The sequence below is a fragment of the Asterias rubens genome, chromosome 4 (genome assembly GCF_902459465.1).
Source record: "Asterias rubens chromosome 4, eAstRub1.3, whole genome shotgun sequence".
Classification (NCBI taxonomy): Eukaryota; Metazoa; Echinodermata; class Asteroidea; order Forcipulatida; family Asteriidae; genus Asterias; species Asterias rubens.
The window spans coordinates 15,042,543-15,059,513 of NC_047065.1; positions in this window are offsets into that span (position 1 = coordinate 15,042,543).

Sequence of the window (16,971 nt, forward strand, 5' to 3'; positions counted from 1 at the left end):
AAGGGAAGAAAATCAGAAGGAGTTTCAAAAGTGTCACTTTGGATGGATGTTGGATGCTGGTGGGGGCTTAGTGGCCACAGCTCCCCCCTGGACCTGGATCCTGCCACTGGTGAACATTTTCAAGAACAAGACTGAGCAGGACACCTCAAGTGATTGCTGAAGAGTAAAGCACAGTTTCTTCTGTGAAGGTACAGAACAATTTGTTTATAAACATCTGAGTTTAACCCATTTTTACCATCTGAGTTTAACCCATTTTTGTTCCCCATTGCAAGTGTGTAATTTGTATAATCGAATATGACTTCTTGTAACAGTACTATCATATCAATCTCAATTAGGCATCGAGGCAATACTCGCATAACTCATTGAGACTTTACTCAATGAGGCATTACTCTAGGGAAATTAAGCTTCTTTCCTGAGTAAACAATTGTAGTGGTTTTTAACTTTTGACTTTGCTAAACAAAAGTAGACAGTAGATCTTGATTTGGCTGTATTCCCTATACCCACAAATCTCTGTTGTCTTTAAACCACTATTGCATCGGGCAGGAGCAGCAGCTTTGTGTAATGAATGCGCTCGTGAATCGAAACGGTTACATATTGCACTGCCGGACAAGTTTCCCATCTTACCCTTTGCATATAGGTCGGCATGATTCAAATATGTAATGACTCCCGAGGTCAGGATATGATATTATTATAAGGACCCTCTTTCACTGCCATTGGTCAGACCATGTCTCCGACCAAAACCAGATTTGTTTGAGAATTTCCCTCAATATGGACATCGCGTGCTGGACCAACGGGTCTGGCAAATAGCAGCATTTTACCATGTGTGTAGCAGGCATCATTTTAACAATCACAATGCCTTTTCCATTGTGATTACTTTCAATATTTATTGGACTAAACCAAAGGACGAGGGAAACAATGTGACTGTGTGAATGGCATGTTAGCAATATGTTGACTTTGTGTAATTGGAGAACTGAATACTTTGTACATAAAATACTGGGTGCTGTATCAATATTCTCAATTTTGTTTAAATTATCAGACTTTAAAATTTGACTCCTTAAAGTCATTGGACACTATTCGTTGTTACTTCAAGTAATTGTTAGTATCAAAATTTCTTGGTAATTTAACGAGCTCTGGATAACTGTTTATAGTATTAAACTTCAGAAACAATTGTTCACAGATTTGTATTTTTATGCAAAATGTGCGGATCACCAAGTGAGAATCTTTGATAATATTACCAAATGTAATGTGAAACTAATATCAGGGAGCGATTTCATCTAAAAACTATTATTGAGTATTGAATGATGATTTTGATGAGTAGCGACCAATACCTTTTGTGTAGCATTTGGTGAAATTGTTCAGCGATTACAGCACATTTTTATTTCATAATTGTGTTTGTTAAGTTGCAAAGTAATGGAGGGAATGTGAGACATTGGTTTAAGGAAATGTGTTTTTTGTAATCATAACTTTGCAAACAAACATGTCATTTGACAGAACAACAGTTGTCAACTATTGAAATAAACAAAACAGATTTCACAGGGGGTCTTCTGAGACAACCAATGATTTAATATTTGTTTTACTCATCACCCACTGATCCTTGTCATTGGTCACAAATAAACTCAATATAGACAGGGATCTTGTCCATCCACACTCTCTGATAATAATATAAAAAAAATCTAAATAATGTGGAAGACTCTATGTAGACACTAACCATGTCTGCAGTGACACAACCCTCGTTAAGACTTAATTTACCAATCAGAAGTGTCCTATAATCGGGGATCGATTTCACAAAGCAATAAAATTCATCCCAAGACAATTTGTCAGTTTAATCATGAACGTGATTTCTACTCCGACATCACAACTTTACTTAACAACTTTGATTGATTTGCAGTTAAGATCAAACTTAACTCCTTGTGAAATTGGCCCCAGGACTTCTATATTAAGTTTTTGGAGCACTTTGGCAGTATACATGGTAAAAAAAAGGATGACACATGATGCATATTTACAGCAATCAATATTGACAAAGATCTGTGTGTAGGGTATATACTATTTACTAGTGTTAGACACAATTAATGGAATATCCTCTGATCAGAATAATTGGAAGTTTATACCAAAGTTACCCAAAGTAACAGAAAGACAAAAGGTTCAATCATTTTGCTTTTAAAATCTTCCTTATTTATGCAAAGTCTGTGTAGATGTTGTTACAAAAACTCTTGAAGGCATTACCACTTGATAATGCTGTGAGTTTTCAATGTTAAAACACATTCCAACCAGTTATTTGCTAAGTTTGACCCTTTGTTATGGGAGTAAACCACAATTATTGTCAAACTTTACAGAAAACAGGAGGTTGAAAAATTAGTTTTCAGTCCAGATTTCTCCATCTGATCTATTTCAAGGAGGATGCATGAAGGGATGTGTTTATTAGTGAACAATAAGTTGAAAACCTCTTTCATCCAATAGTTGTTTTTACATGTATGTAACACCAAACCTGATGTTTGGGGTCATCCGTTACTACACATTACAAAGAGTTCAATTTCACAAACACATTTGAAAAAAATGGTTAGCAGGTTTATATTCTTATTAGCAATTGCTGCTTAACAACTTGAAATGAGACCTGACCCAAAGTGGATCAAAATGGATCAGCAGCCGATGATTCATTTCAGGACCCAATTTCATAGAGCTGCTTAAACAAAGAGCAGCTTAAACAAAAAGCAGCTTAGCCAAAACTACCAGCTTACCAGAGTAACCAGGCAAAGTACCAATCCACATGTACTGATTTTGACTGGTTTCCTGCTAACTTTTCTGCTCAAAGAAATTTAATGAAATTGAAATTCTGCAGCTCTTTCAAAAACTGAGCTGCTTAAGCACAAAGAGCAGCTGAGCCCAACAACATTATGCTTACCAGAATAAACATTACCAGTAAAGACGCTATAACACATGTGCAATACTCATTTTTGTTACGTAGATAATGAATCTGCTTATGCAGTTCCATGAAGCTACACCTAGATCATACTTTGACAGTTTTCGTGCTAAACAAAAAAAGCCCCAGAATATTCATGTGTTTTCACCAGTCAGTTATAGTCAGCTATCTGTCTTAGACAGTCTTAGCTTAGTCAGTCATCAAGCCTGATTGCAATGAGCCATTCTTAGATAAGTCGGCGAAAAGTAATGAAATACGAACAAACACCCATTACTTTAGCTTTGATTACAACTGGTCGGCATTATCCAATAATGCCAAACCATCCGTAACAACAATTAGTGATGGCCTGGAAAAACACCAAAGTAAGAATATGAGGCGACCAGCCTTTATCCAAGCACAGAAGTTGGCACTGAAGAGAAATTTGCGTAGAGATCTTTGCATCAAACAATCTAAAACTAACAAATGCAGCGCCATCTTTAAAAACCATTATCAAATCTTTAATATAGACTGATTATATAGCAAGCTAAGAGCGGGCTTAACATTTAAGATTTAAGAATGGCTATAATTATAGACCGTACTATTGCAATCGATCTAAAACTAAAGACTGTCTAAGCTTGTCTCAAGTTAGCCGGCTATAGTGCATAGACTATAGTGCATGTGGGTCAAGATCCATAGTCATTGTTTAGCCTGTGGTGAACTTTAATGCTTAGAAGCATTGATTGTTAAGGGTCAAGTTATCTTGGCACAATTTCTGATGGGAGAGTCGCAGAATTCGGGTCAAGATCCATAGTCATATGTTATGCCTGCGGTGAACTTTAATGTTAATTAGAAGCATTGATTGTAAATGGTCATCTTGGCTCAAGTTCTGATGGCCGAATCTTAGGATGTGGATCAAGATTCACACTATTTACAATGAACACTTCTATTATGAATTAAGTTTATCAAAGGCATGACTATGACTATGGATCTTGACCTGCATTCTACGATTCAGCCATCAGAATTTGAGGCAAGAAAACTTGACCATTTACAATCACTGCCTCTAAGCATTAACAATCAGCAAAGGCTTAACTATGACTATGGATCTTGACCCACATTCTCTGGCTCAAGTTCTAAAGGCTGAGTCATAGAATGTGGGTCAAAATCAAATGTTATAAGCAAGTGGTAAACTTGAATGTTAGAAGTGTTGGTTGTAAATTTTTAAGTTATCTTCCAGCTTTCGTGCTGGAAATAAAGCTAAATCGTTGTGCGTCAAGTTTAAACTATTTCCATTTCAACTGCAGGGAAGGGTACCCTCTTTTATAAGCAGTGAAAACAAATAAACAAAATTAGCCTGAACACAATTTGGAGTTTCCAACTTTTTAAAGTACTGGTACTTTCTAGATATTTTGTTTTTGCATCAGATGTTTTGCTTAATCGACATCCCACTGAGAAAAGAGATATAGTAGTAAATTTTAAAATTTTTTACCTTTTTAACTTTTAAAATTTATTTTTAATTTTTAAACGTTTTAAACTTTTTTAAATTAAAATTTTTTAAATGTAAGTTAACTTTTTTAACAAATAATGTTCAAATTTCATTGATCTGCTTTCAGCACGCAAATATAATTAAGCACAATGAAATTATGCTTACCAGTCTAAGGGTACCAGCTAAAACAATCATGTCACATGGACCATGTGACTAAAACACTATCGTTTTTGCCTCTCCTTTAAATGTGTTATTCAGTATTTTACTGCTTCAGCAGCTTTATGAAATTGGGCAATTGGTGTTTTTGTAGTTTTTATCAGAAATTTTAAAGATCTTTACATGAGTAATGAAACGTACTTCCTGTCTTAGAAGTTTTAATAGTAAATCATTTTCATTGTAAATGGCTAAGACCAATTAAGCATTCACTTCATTTTAGTGAAGTTAATAGCGATCTATTAGGGTAAGTAGTGATACCGGCAGATTTTCTACCTTCCGCCCAGGTAGTAGTTAAAAGGCAGGACAGTTCTTTTCAGAACAGAGAAGTCTCCTGAAAATCTACTCTGTGATAGTAGAATAAATAGCAAGAACAAAATCTACCTTGCAAGTAGACAAAACACATGGTGTTACCACAAACCAAATAAATATTGATACCTCACCATGCAATGTCTCAAATCCCATAGAAAATTTTTCTTTAACACATTAAAAGAGGATTGAAATGCCATGCCAAAGTATTTTCCCAAAAGCCTTTTTTGTACACCATCGACTTGTATGCATTATGTACTTCCATTGATCTCACTTGGATGGTTCTGGGTTCAACTTATGCTGAAGTTTCCTAATTTTACTTGGTAAAAAATCTTTATATGTTTTTCAGTTTTTATATTTTGTGCTTCAGCGACTTCCCTATGTGAAGCTACTGCAATACCTTTCAGCATTGATAGGCAATCTTGTTGGTGTAAGGTATGACATCTGCTCAACCATGCAGATTGTTGTGGGTTCGAGTCCCACCCAATTTGTCTATAAATGCTCTTAGGTATTATATAAGCATAGCTAGGTTCCTGAAGTACAAAACTTTCCACAAAATTGAATTGATTGAATCCAAGTAAAATGAAAATTCAAAAGCACAATTTGTACCTCAAAGACGAACATAGTGTGCTTAAAAGTAATTAAGCACAATGAAATTATGCTTACCAGTCTAAGGGTACCAGCTAAAACAATCATGTCACATGGACCATGTGACTAAAACACTATCGTTTTTGCCTCTCCTTGAAAAGTTGTTAGCAGTATTTTACTGCTTCAGCAGCTTTATGAAATTGGGCAATTGGTGTTTTTGTAGTTTTTATCAGAAATTTTAAAGATCTTTACATGAGTAATGAAACGTACTTCCTGTCTTAGTAGTTTTAATTGTAAATAATTTTCATTGTAAATGGGTAATCATTATCTTGGCCCAATTTCTGATGGCAGAGTCATAGAATATGGGTCCAGATCCATGGTGTTAGTTTAGCATGACATTTTTTGGTCTTGGCAAAGTTAACCCCAGAATGTTCACATCTTTTTAGCCAAGTGAGGAGATTTCTTTCTTTCTATTGCGCTATGATCTTGATGGAATAGCACCTTATAAGTTTTAATTGTTACGTTATGTTAAGTTAACCCCTACTGATCCATCAATGAAAATAGCCTGCTATAAGAAACTTGCATATATTGATTCTGCAATATCTTCTGCTGCATTTAACCATCAATAAGACTGTTTTATGTCAGACAAGCCATCGGGACATCTTCTCCATCTTCTTCAGGATGTTAGGCAAATGGAAGATATATCTGCAAGACACGGACTGATGAAAGTATGTATAACCCGAGAAACATTCAAGGAAATGTAGCAAAATGGCATGCCAGCTTTTGTCCTGATCGTATGTTACATTAGGAATCTCAGCCAGATGAAGGCAATCAGATTTAAAGCACAGTCCATCATACCCTGGGAACTGTCTCATCTTCATTGTAATCAAACCTGCTTGAACTACTGAGGCATCAGTATCCACACCTTAAGCATAGATAGTCAGAAGATGCTGCCATCAGAGAGGGCATTTGTTTGAAGTAACGTCATATCATGTGAAGACATTCCAGAAGTTTCTTGTTCTCAAAAGTTGTATCTTTGGTATGACAGGGTGCTAATCACAATGCATCTAACAAGTGGACACTCTAGATGGAAGTAGATGCAAGAACCGCACAAAATTTCCACCGAAATCGGTTGTTTATTTCATGAAGTTCAGTCACAGAGTGGATTGTATGTCATGTTTGATACTGATGGAGGACTGTCATATCTAATAAAAACAGCAATGAACAACCAGGATACCAGTATGTGTTGATGATGAAATAACCATTGGAAACGAAAGTAATTTGAGACTACAGACTCAAGTATATACGCAAGAACTTTATCATTGATACCAACATCAGTTGTTTATTTCATGAAGTCCAATCACAGAGTGGATTGTGTGTCATGTACCATGTTTTGTGCTGATGGAGGAAAGTCATATGTAATGTAGTTTCAGAGCAACAAGGACACCAATGTTGATGATGAAATAGTCAAGGGAAACATTTACATTGGAAACACTTATAGGAAACAATTATAGATGTAGATGCAAGAACTGGATATTTGCCATCAACGACGTTGTTTATTTCATGAAGTCCAGTCACAGAGTGGTCTGTATGTCATGTTTGATACTGGTGGAGGACTGTCATATCTAATGTAGCTCAAGAGCAATACTGAGCAACCAGGATACCAATAAGAGCTAATGGTGAAATAGTCAAGGGAAACATAGTGGAGACTCCAGACTGAAGTATAGATGCAAGAACTGCATAGTTGACACCTACATGGGTTGTTTATTTCATGAAGTCCAGTCACAGAGTGGATTGTATGTCATGTTTGATACTGATGGAGGAATGTCATATCTAATGTTGTTTCTAGAGCATTAATGAGCAACCAGGATACCAATAAGAGCTAATGGTGAAATAGTCAAGGGAAACATAGTGGAGACTCCAGACTGAAGTATAGATGCAAGAACTGCATAGTTGACACCTACATGGGTTGTTTATTTCATGAAGTCCAGTCACAGAGTGGATTGTATGTCATGTTTGATACTGATGGAGGACTGTCATATCTAATGTTGTTTCTAGAGCATTAATGAGCAACCAGGATACCAATAAGAGCTAATGGTGAAATAGTCAAGGGAAACATAGTGGAGACTCCAGACTGAAGTATAGATGCATGAACTGCATAGTTGACACCTACATGGGTTGTTTATTTCATGAAGTCCAGTCACAGAGTGGTCTGTATGTCATGTTTGAATGGAGGACTGTCATATCATTGAGGAATAAATTATGTAGTTTCAGAGCAACAAGGATACCAATTATTGTTGATGGTGACATAGTCAGGGAAAATTAAAGATGCAATAACTGCATATAGCCACCATTGTCAGTTGTTTATTTCATGAAGTCCAGTCACAGAGTGGATTGTATGTCATGTTTAATACTGATGGAAGACTGTCAACCCCATATCTTACTGCATAGTTGACACCTACATGGGTCGTTTATTTCATGTGGAATCCATGCGTCACAGACTATGTCATGTTTGATACCGATGGAGGACTGTCAGTTCTAATGTAGTTCAAGAGCAATCATGAGCGACCAATATGTGTTAAATTTTTTATTTTTAACTTAAAAAAAAACCATTATAACTTTTTAAACTGTTTTTAACTGTTTAACTTTTGAAAATGTTCAATCTGGGCCTAATGTTACAGATCGGCTTTAAGCATATCACAATTTTTGTAAGTGATTAACTTTTAAAAACTGTCCATGAAGCATACCATGTATGGTGGTACAACTTGTGCAACACCTAGAGAGAATGTGGGTCAAGATCCATAGTGAAAATTAAACCTGTGGTCAACTTTAGTGCTTAGAAGCATTGATTGTTAATGGTGAAGTTTTCTTGCCTCAAACTCTGATGTTGGAATTGTAGAATGTTGGTCAAGATCCATAGTCATAGTTAAGCCTGTGGTGAACTTTAATGTTAATAGAATCGTTGATTGTAAATGGCCATCTTGGCTCAAGTTCTGATGGCCGAATCTTAGGATGTGGGTCAAGATCCACACCATTTACAATGAACGCTTCTTTAACTTAAAGTTCATCACAGGCATGACTATGACTATAGATCTTGACCTGCATTCTACGATTAAGCCATCAGAATTTGAGGCAAGAAAACTTGACCATTTACAATCATTGCTTCTAAGTATTAACAATCACCAAAGGCTTAACTATGACTATGGATCTTGACCCACGTTCTCGGGCTCAATTTCTAATGGCAGAGTCATAGAATGTGGGTCAAAATCCAATGTCATAATCAATAGATGCAACTTGAATGCTTAGAAACGTTGATTGTAAGATGTCAAGTTATCTTCCAGCTTTGGAGCTGAAGTAGCTAAATCATTTGGTGTCCCTCAGATGCACGTGTGTGACGCAATGTCTTTAATAAGTGAGTACTTTAGACAAATTAAAAATAAACAACTGTTCCCATTTCAACTGCAGAGAAGGGTACCACCTTTTAACAAAAATTGAATTTGAAAATAGTAAAACAAGCAAACAAAATTTTCCCTGAACACACTAGACTAAACACACACTGTGTATTTTGTTCTAATATCAGATTTGCTTAATCAGCATCCTACTGGAATAGAGAACAATAATAGTAGACTTTAATTTTTTTAAATGTTTTTAACATTTTTTACTTTTTAGAATGTAAAAATTGTGTTGATCTGCTTTCAGCAGCAAAAGTACTTGATTGAAATTTACTTACCAGACTAAGGGTACCAGCAAAAAATTCACATCACATTGACCATCTGTGACTGGTGTATTGATCAGAGAAAAATACGAAATAACTAATGTTTATCTGCATTTTGTTCTCAAGTAGCTAAGCACAATGAAATGGTGCTTACCAGACTATAAGGTTAGTTGCCGTATAGGCATGTCACTTGGACCATGTGACTGGTGTGCTGTAATTTTGCCCTTTCTAAAAATGGGTTAATCAGTATTTTAATGCTTAAGCAGTGTTATGAAATTTGGAAACTGGTGTTCCTGGGGGTTTTTTGTCAGTAATTTGTAAGATTTTTGGATTGGTCATGAGGAGGTTGAAGTGAAACTTCCTGTCTTAAAAGTTTTCATTGTAAATAACCTTCATTGTAAATGGCACAGTTATCTTGGCTCAAGTTCTGATGTTGGTCAGATTTAGATATAGAAAGGTTAAGCCTGTGGTGAACTTTAATGCTAAGAAGCGTTGGTTGTAGATAGACAAGTTATCTTAGCTCACAAGTTGTAATGGCAGATTCATAGAATGTGGGTCAAGATCCATAGTCATAGTTTAGACTGTGCTGAACTTTAATGCTTAGAAGGGTTAATTTGTATGGTCCAAGTTATTTTGGCTCAAGTCTGATGGTTGAATCTTAGAACGTTGGTCAATCCATAGTCATATTTAAGCATGTGGTAAACTTTAATGTTAAAAGAAGTGTTGATTGTAAATGGTCATCTTGGCTCAAGTTCTGATGGCCGAATTTTAGGATGTGGGTCAAGGTCCACACAATTTACAATTGACGCTTCTATTAAGATTAAAGTTCACACACAGGCTTAGCTATGACTATGGATCTTGGCCCGCATTCTACAATTCAGCCACCAGAATTTGAGCCAAGAAAACTTGACCGTTTAAAATTAACTCTTTGAATCATTAAAATTCACCACATGCTTAACTATGACTATGGATCTTGACCAAAATTCTCTGGCTCAAGTTCTGATGGCTGTGTCATAGAATGTGGGTCAAAATCCAATGTTATAAGCAAGTGGTGAACTTGAGTGCTTAGATGATTTGATTGTAAATTGTCACTAGCTTTCTTCCAGCTTTGGAGCTGGAAGTAGCTAAATCAATGGTTTGCCTCAGATGCATGTGTGTGACGCAATGTCGTAAGAGATTACTATTAATGGAAAAAGGATTGTAAAGGAGCTCACACTTTTACAAATAAGTTTCAACTATTTCCATTTCCACTGTAGGGAAGAGTACCCTCTTTTAAAGAATAAACTGAAGATGAAAATAGAAATAAGCAAACAAAATTAGCTTGAACTCACTTTGGAATTCTAACCTGTTGAAGTACTTTTGCTAGATATTTTGTTCTAGCATCAGATGTTTTGCTTAATTAGCATCCTACTGGAGAAAAGAAAATAGAAGTAGAGTTTCAATTCTTAAAGTGTTTTAACCTGTTTAACTTTTCATTGATCTGCTTTCAGCATGCAAAAGTGTTTATAAGCACAATGAAATTATGCTTACCAAACTTAGGGTACCAGCAAAAAAACATTTGAACCATGTGGAACTGGAACTTGGTCATAATCATTTGCCTTTCCTTAAATGTGTTAAGCAGTATTTTAATGCTTCAGCAGCTATATGAAATTGGGCAATTGGTGTTTCTGTTGTTTTTATCAGTAACTTTAAGATTTTAGATGGGTAATGAGAAGGTTGGAGTGAAACTCCCTGTCCTACAAGTTTTATTTGTAGATAATATTCATTGTAAATGGCTTAGGTATCTTGGCTCAAGTTCCTATTGCAGATTCACATATAGAATGTTAAGCCTGTGGTGAACTTTAGTGCTCAGAAGCAAGGAGTGTAAATGGACAAGTGAACTTGGCTCACAAGTTCTAATGGCTTATTATTCATAGAATTCAGGTCAAGATCTGTAGTCAGAGTTAAGTCTGTGGTGAACTTTATTACTCAGAATAGTCGATTGAAAGTGGTCAAGTTATCATGGCACTTAACTCATCTCGGCACTGAACTCAACGGACTCGCAATCTGATGTCTGAGTCTTATGTGGGATCCAGATCCGTTGTCGTAGTTAGTTGGCAAACTTTGATGAAAGAATTTTTAGCAGCATTTATTGTAAGGTGTAAGATATCTTGGCACTAGACTCAAGTTCTGATGGCCGAGTCATAGAATGTGGGTTGAGAACCATAATCATAGTTGTTGTGAACTACAGTTTAGAATGTATAATAGCCAAGTCATCTGAGCATTGGAACTAATGTACGTATGTACGAGTTGTCAAAATGTTAGTTTAAACACAGACAGTGATGTAGCTAGGGGGGTGGGGGCAAGGGGTGAGGACATGTGCCACATAATTTGTTGTTTTATTTTATAATCTGAGGTTTATTGTGGGGTGGGGGGGGGGTGGTTAAAGTTTGTGACATGGCATCATCCTCTCATCTTGCCCCCAGGCGCCACGAACCCTATCTGCTTCACTGGATGCATCTATATACACAACTTAGACAAATGTACGCAATGACAACATGTTTAAAGTTTACTTGTACACATTTAGTGACAATGCTTTGTACTTTCAAGGTGTCGATGGTTGTACATCTGCCTAGTGTGCATATATGGAACTTCTATATAAAATTTGCTTGCTACCTTGGACTTCATGTGTGTACAGCCCCTGGTCGTAGTTAAAGACTGGTTTATTGGTTGACAAGGATATTTATCCAACACTGATGATCGTCAACATCCTCTGTGACTACTCACTGTGCCTCAGCGATCAACTATTTTTTGTTTATGAACATCTGTCAAATCGCTTGTCGGACTACAAAATGGATGGACGTACAGGTCAGATTCAAAACACTGATTCTCGGATGTTGTTGACCACATGGTTTGTGTGGAAGTTCTCCGTTTCTATTGTCAAAGACAAATGGTATCCTCAGTCATAGTTCAAAACAAAACTTCAGAGAGGACAACCTTGATGTACACGTATGAGCTTCTTCATCTTAGGAGACTTGAATGAGGCAATGGTGCTTGTGAATCAATACTCACTGTGTGGGGAAACAGCACTGTCTCTACCAAGCTTCTCCCAGTAGTTGACTGGATTACTGCTCATAAGATGCTACCTCTTTCTTCAGATGATGCTATCTCTGATAGTAAGATGCTGACTCTCTCTCTTCATCATCGTGATCATGTTGCTGTGCAGTGGTGCTTTTGAATCTGTTTAAAGCACTGTTTTGGGGTGACAGCCTTTTATAAGTTTACAAAGTTTTCACTTAAAAGCAAGTTGTTTTTAAAAGCCCGGAATCCTTCAATATCCTCTAAATAGTCATGTCATTGGAAATTTGTATACAGATACATAAAATTATGTGCGTTGTTTTGCATGTACTTTAATTTTGATAAATTGTACACTAGACATTGCACACAGTGCATGATGCATTTCCTGCCTTAAAGTAATTAGACAACTTTTGTGCTCATATTGTTTTAATTGCCTTAAATTTTTGAATGCCCTCAATTCTCAAAAATCCTCCACTAAAAGCTACATGGAAATTTGAAGATTTGGGAGGCTGAGAGTATTCAAATTGATACAGCAACTCTAAAGGTTTTCTACTTGTGTAATGTGATATGCCATTCATAATGTTCAATGTATTTCTTGGGAATTTTTCTTTTTTTGAAAGAAAATTATCTTCTTGTGAAGATGCCTTTCTACAACGTGAAATGCTTAGTTCTCTAGTCCGTGTCCATATTGAGTGGCGTTAATATAGATCGTCGGCGTCGTTATGCTCGAGTGGCGTTAAAATAGATGGACGTCGTCATTATGCTCGGTTTCGCACTAATTCGTAATAGCCGGGGCTGCGTTTAACTTTGTTATCTATTCTCTGTTGTGCTTCAAGGCAATTTTTTTGCACTTGTATTATACAGGTTAAGTTGTTTCTGCCTTGCATCATCTACCAAACAAGATTTTGCATAATGATGTTTATAGCTGTTCAAAATTAGGTAAAGGAATTACTTTTTTAATTAGGTAATAGAATTACTTTTTAAATCAGTTTAATACAGAAAAGCAATTGATCTTGATTGTCATTGTGCATGTATTCTCAAACTGAGACTTTAAAGAACACTACTCACTGCTTACTGCTCGTAATATTGCTGCTTGAACTTTGTCTGGGTATAGGAACACAAGCCACATTTGTTTTCTTCATCATATGTTTTCTTCATCAACTGTGATTTTCAGAACTTGATAGATCTGTTGTCACAAGAAGTCATGTTTCAGCTTTGCTTCATAAGCCCCCCCCCCCTCCTTGGTGTTCGATAATGTGCATATTGTAACAACTTTAGTTTTTCATTTAGTATAAGGCCCATCTATGCATACAATTATTATGCATTAATTCATTCATTCATTCATTCATTCTTATTTCAAGCACAAAGCTGAGTTATGAGGCATTATACAAGGTAGACATATTTAAACAAATTAAAGGCAGTGGACATTATTGGTATAATTACTCAAAATAATTATTAGCATAAAATCTTTCTTGGTGACGAGTAATGTGGAGAGGTTGATGGTATAAAACATTGTGAGAAACGACTCCCTCTGAAGTGCCATAGTTTTTGAGAAAGAAGTAATTTTCCACGAATTTGATTTCGGGACCTCAGATTTAGAACTTGAGGTCTCGTAATCAACCATCTAAACGCACACAGCTTTGTGTGACGGGTGTTTTTTCCTTTCATTATTATCTTGCAAGTTTGATGACAGATTGAGCTCAAATTTTCACAGGTTTGTTATTTTATGCATATGTTGCGACACCAACTGTGAAAGCTTGTCTTTGACAATTACCAACAGTGTCCACTGCCTTTAAACAGAAACAGAAAAAGACACAAAATAGCACCATAAAATAGCAGTATAAATTTGATAAATCATTGAAAGGGCAATATAAAAAAGCACAGGGTGTATAATTAATAAATTATACCACTGATCCGCTAACTGTTTGACCATGGTTTGCAAAATAACATTTTGGGGTGTTGCCAAAAAAAATCACTCAAATAAATCAAGCTTGCCACTCTATTAATCTGACACTAAAAGATGTTGTATTTTCTTTTAAATTTATTTGTGAGTTTATTTGTGATTACTCTCAAATACAATTTTTTTTTAAATTCCTTTTCAAACAGTTCTCTGTTAAGAATAACATGTGCACTTGAAGTGAACTCTGCAGCATGGTTCAGCACATTTGGGTTTTTGCTTAGTGCGTGTCATTTCATGGCCCTAAAATGCTGAGGATTGCTGGTTTCTACATCTTTGAATTTGTTTGCTTTCACGCGTTATTGTCATTAATCTGTCAAATGAATGAAACATCAGCAACCGACCATATTATTATGATTAGTCTAAGAGAGTGAAGAAATTTTAGCTGCTTAGACCTGCTTACCAATCAAAAGGTCCTTTGGTATAAATGCAAACATTTCTAATAGCCTGACGTTTCAACCCTGGGGTCAAAACATTGGGCAATATCATACTTTTTCTTAAAGGTTCTTTTAGCTCTTGAACCCTTTACCAAGGAAGTTCCTAAGAAACAGATTGTTCTTACAAAGCAAGTGGACTGCTAACACATATTTAGCTTGTTTTTATATTTGTGTGTACTCTGACTGAAAGGTATTCTGGTTTCGTTTAATGTTTTCTACTAGATGTCAGTAATAAACCTACTTTAAATGACTTAAATTTAAAAATAAAAATAAAAAAGGCTTGGCAAATCACAAGAGTTAGATAGTTTCTTTCACCTGACAAGACTGGAGATCTAAAAAATGTTCTCGAAGATGACATTTAAGATTATTTTATTTCGCAATAAGGTAAAAATAGTTAAGTATATGCCTACAAGCCGTCGATTTCACAAAACTCTGCCTTACTAAGGATTAATCTTAGGACTTAATACAAGTTAAGTTCCCTATCCGAAGACCTTCGGACACAGTGAACCAATCCTAAGTTAGGATGAGTAACTTGCCTAACTCGAGGTACGATTAATTCCAGTGTTTCGTGAAATTGGCTTTAGAATGGTTTTAGAATATTTAATTATGCTTGTTATAACATTAGAGTAGTTTCAGATAGTATTAGGATAGTTTTTCGGTAAATATTAGAAGTAGAAGTAGATAAGTAGCACTAGAATGGTATTATAAACATTAGAGTAGTTTAAGATAGCACTAGGATAGTTTAGTAGATAAGTAGCAGTAGATAGAAATAATTTATTAGTAAATATATTTAAATATTATAAGTAGTAGTATTAGTTTTAATAGCAGTTCAATACTTTCAAATCTTCAAGAGAACTTTTTTTTTTAATCTCTCTTAACCAGGTGAGAGAAATTAGCAAGAAGAATAAAACAAAAAATGCAACATAAGATGTTTCAGGATGTTTTTAGATCAGTTTCTTGGAAACTTATGGGGACAAAACACCATAGCTGGCCCTTGTTCTTCAGTAATCAACAATTATGAGCTTCCATTATTGAATGTCAATAGATAAGGGAATCAATGTGTGGTGAAGAGGTTTTCAACTAGTGGTTTAATGCCAAAGAAGCCTGTTTCTTGATAATTTTACCGAGGTAAATTATCAAGAACCAGGCCTTGGTGGGTGTAAACCACTAGTTGAAAACGGATTCAACACACTTTGATTCCCATTCGTAAACACCTTTTCGGTAAAAAAAAATCAACACTTATGGTCAAAAAGTAAAATAAATGCAAACATTATAGTTTTTCAATGATTTCTTTCAACTCAACACCCCTCCAGCTATGAAATGGTAATGCCCAGTCATGGCCCTTGGGTAAACAACTCCTTATAAGGGAATGCTGTGCACGTCGCGCGTATTGCGTGATGTGGCACAACTGTCTTGGTCGTTGGTCTCGACCAATAGGAATGAAGAAACTGTCTTATAAGCACAGGTGCAAACTCGCGTGTCACGCCCATGTTTCAACACTTTTTGCTGGTCATAAACAAAGGTTTATACACACCCACGTGACGCGCTCTCCACCAATAGGAATAGCGAAACTGTCTGAGGTATTTATGAATGAATCTTAACCTACAAACAACCACGTTAAAACTAAAAGCTGCATGTTAGTTCGATTCCTAATGCATTCACTTCTTGTTATAGTAGGGCAATGGTATACAGAGCTAACATAGTTCTGCTTATTCATGGCTCTGCTTACTCATGGCTCTCTGCTTACTCATGGCTCTCTGCTTACTCATGGCTCTGCTTACTCATGGCTCTCTGCTTACTCATGGCTCTCTGCTTACTCATGGCTCTCTGCTTATTCATGGCTCTGCTTACTCATGGCTCTCTGCTTACTCATGGCTCTCTGCTTACTCATGGCTCTCCTGCATATTCATGGCTCTGCTTACTCATGGCTCTCTGCTTACTCATGGCTCTCTGCTTACTCATGGGTCTGCTTACTCATGGCTCTCTGCTTATTCATGGCTCTGCTTACTCATGGCTCTGCTTACTCATGGCTCTCTGCTTACTCACGGCTCTCTGCTTACTCATGGCTCTCCTGCTTACTCATGGCTCTCTGCTTATTCATGGCTCTGCTTACTCATGGCTCTGCTTACTCATGGCTCTCTGCTTACTCATGGCTCTCTGCTTACTCATGGCTCTCTGCTTATTCATGGCTCTCTGCTTATTCATGGCTCTGCTTACTCATGGCTCTCTGCTTACTCATGGCTCTCTGCTTACTCACGGCTCTCCTGCTTATTCATGGCTCTGCTTACTCATGGCTCTCTGCTTACTCATGGCTCT